The 3,247-nt window shown below is 41.1% G+C and overlaps 1 protein-coding gene across 1 annotated transcript in view; it reads right to left on the minus strand.

The window, feature by feature from the left end:
- The window catches only part of D1 (D1 chromosomal protein), a 3,634-nt gene extending 3,427 nt beyond the window's left edge, over positions 1 to 207 (minus strand). The window contains exon 1 of the mRNA XM_018460981.1: positions 64 to 207. The gene's annotated coding sequence lies outside the window, so the exon portion shown is untranslated. The remainder of the gene's footprint in view (positions 1 to 63) is intronic.
- Between the last annotated feature and the right edge of the window lie 3,040 nt (positions 208 to 3,247).

The raw sequence follows: 3,247 nt of genomic DNA on the forward strand, positions 1-3,247 counted from the left end.
ACTAAACACACGCATACACGTACACGCGCGCAAATGCGACGTATATGTGCGAAGCCAACTTACCGAGAGAATATCAAGCCGCAACTGACCGACGACGATACACTGCGACGCGATTCGTCGAGCTGCGGTTCGCGAGCCGAGGACCTCTCTCCCTCCCCCGCCAATCCCCGGTCCGTGAGCGCGTCAACGAATTCCCGCCAAAAGATCGCCCCGCGCGCGCGGCGGTGGCAGCATCGAGAAAAAAATCGCCCATTCGTTCGTGCGCTGCGCCAAGGGCTCGCAACGCGGCGCCCCGAGTCGCGACGACTCTCACGGCCTGTTTGCCTCCCTTCCTCAACCAATTCCTTTTTTTCCCCTCCCTCTTCTTCCTTACCTTGACGTCGCGGCGGCGGCAGCGACGGTGGCGGCGACGGGATCCCTCGCTTCGAGAATTTCGCGCGCGCGATCGGCGCGATTTGGCGCGAACGGTTACAATGGCGGGTGACTTTATCGTATCCGTTGAACGCGTTTCGGGAGACCGGAGAACGATTTACGTTTCTCTTCCTGGGAGCGTTTCTCTTCCTGCCACGTAAAAATTTCGTTGATGACGATGGAAATTGGAGAGAATTGCGCGGAATGGGCATTAATATTAATAATGACCTGCGCCGCGTGGATCGATACATATATACGTGTGTGTCTGTGCATAGGATTATGCAAAGGAAAAAAATCGCATATGCACGACGAACGTCGAATAGTTACGAGCCGGTTGTAAGCGCTGGGGGACATTGACCTCGCCGATTCTCCCGACTGTGTTTTCGACTGTGGTTTCGACTTGAGCTTCCACGTCGATATATGGATAAAATAATTTCACCCACCGAATCAATAGTCGGATTTATTGTGAGCATTCCAGGTAGAAACGCAGAGTCACAGGCTGATGATATTATGAATAATCTTATATTTAAGAATTTTAACTAAGTACGATCTTAAGACTGTGGTCTTCAAAATATTAAAATCTTAGGTCTTAAAATTAAGGTCTTAAAATAAGAACGGACTATACAGCCAATATTCATAGTCGATTCTTATTTTATAAGACCATTTAAGACCGTCTTAAGTAATGTCTAATGCGGGGTCTACAATTAGAAGTCGTAGCGGTCGTAGAATCTTAAGTCGTAGAAAATTAACCAATCACGGTCCAATATGAGAAGAATAATCGACTATGAATACCGGTCAATTTTCTACGACTTAAGACTCTACGTCTTAAGACCGTACATAAAATGGTCTTAAATGTAAGAATCGACTATGAATACCGGCCATAATAATGGTATCTAAAGACGTCATCATGACTTTATTTGTCATTTATATAAGTGACAAATAAGATCATAATATCCTTACGTTATAATATTATGACTTCTGCTCCATCTGGGATTGTGAATTGCTACGCTTCGCAAACGATTACGTAAAAATTCTGTTACTCCGATTTGAATATCTTTCAACGGTCGTTCGACGTTGCCGTTTTTTTTTTATTCATTTGAAGAACGTTTCCCTCCTATTTATTTTCGCGAGTGGTGGTTTGATGAGCAATCATCGACTCGCCTGAGTGTCCCTGATAAACGAAAACAAACACATTGGACATTTGTTGACATTTTAATTCATGCTTTGTAAAAATAAATAAAAGCAGATTGTCCTTGATCGCATTCCTCTTATGAAATATCCTCCGAAATGAACAGTCTCGTGCTCTCGATCTTCTTTATGAGAGAAAAATAAGAGGTAACGCACTGTAGAAGCATAAACAATGTCTGTAGAAGTATAAACAAATCTATAAAGTCTAGTAAGTGTTCATAATATCGTTTATTTCTAAGATAAAAGCAATCGACGCAAGCAAGCACATAAACAGTTATGGCGTCTGATGGTAAACCAACGGTCGAAACAGAATTCAGGAAACGAGGAAAAAAGTTGGATAAAGGTACAAGTTCCCTTTCATACAATGAGAAATTTATGTATAACGTATTTAGTTTAACCTAACGCTGCAGGCATGATGATTCCGCTCGAACGCGTCTTGTACACCTTTATTTGGTAACCTTTGATACGCGTCTGTTTTATTCATTCGAATGTGTGCAGCGCGTCTGTTTTCCTTTCGCAGGGAATGCAAAAAGGAGCACGGAAAACGCACGCTTAAAGTGCAAACGGATTGCATATTATCGATCCGGCGCTTCTCCGATGTGACGTAAAGACGAGCGAAGGAACGAGACTGTAATTAAAAATAGGTTTCGTTCCTTTCAAGGTTAGTTGGCGTTCTTCGTTTTGCCAGTGTTATCCCTTTCAAGCAACGACGAGCGGATCGATCGCGATGCGAATCTCTCGCTGTGGATTAGGTATGGCAGTTATGCACAGTGTGCTCCATTCGGCAACTGTAGAAATATCCCTAAAAGGGAATTTTTAAAGACCATTTTTACGACGCAATCTTACATTTATAATTATTTTAAGTACCATCTCGGATATTTCAATGGCTGCGTTTACACCGTGCATTTAGACCTATACAATAAATGTCCTTGTTTAGCCTGTAGGTTAAACAAAGACACCTATTGTATAGGTCGCGGACTAAACGCACGGTGTAAACGTAGCCATAGCGTCAGCAGAAAAAGTAGCTTTTTGTAACTGTTGTAAAATTCTTTAATTTGATTGGCCTTTTTCTTAGTTCCTCACTGGATCTAAATGTATAAACCAATCATATTCAAGGATGTTACAACATGTTGCAAAGCTGCTTTTCCAGTCGAACGCAGCCATTGATAATTTTATTGGTTAAATGAAATTTTAAAAGATTTGATAGGACAGTTAAAATTTAATTGGTCGATATTCATAGTCGATTCTTGTATTTAAAATAATTTAGTCTTAAGCCGGAACTATGCATTGAAGATTGAGATTGAAGATCGAAATTGGACTAATCAAAATAACAAGAGCTAGGTCAAATTTCAATCTCAGTCTTCAATGCGTAATCTGATTCCAGCTTTAAGATGTCATAAATTAATCACAGAGTAATATTAGTATTTTAGGATATTGTTTAAGACAGACTTGAAATAAGAACCTACATTTATAGATTTGTTCGCGTCGCATGCTTCAACATGTTCCAATATTCTCCTACCATAGCTCTAAAGCTGATTCTACATTGATCGCATCGCAGCGTCGCAAGTGTAGGGTCTTAAGTCGTAGAAAATTGACCAATCATAGTTGATTATTCTTCTCATATTCGACTGTGATTGGTCAATTTTCT

Source organism: Mycetomoellerius zeteki, unplaced genomic scaffold, assembly GCF_001594055.1.
Source record: "Mycetomoellerius zeteki isolate Tzet28-1 unplaced genomic scaffold, Tzet1.0 scaffold98, whole genome shotgun sequence".
NCBI classification, from domain to species: Eukaryota; Metazoa; Arthropoda; class Insecta; order Hymenoptera; family Formicidae; genus Mycetomoellerius; species Mycetomoellerius zeteki.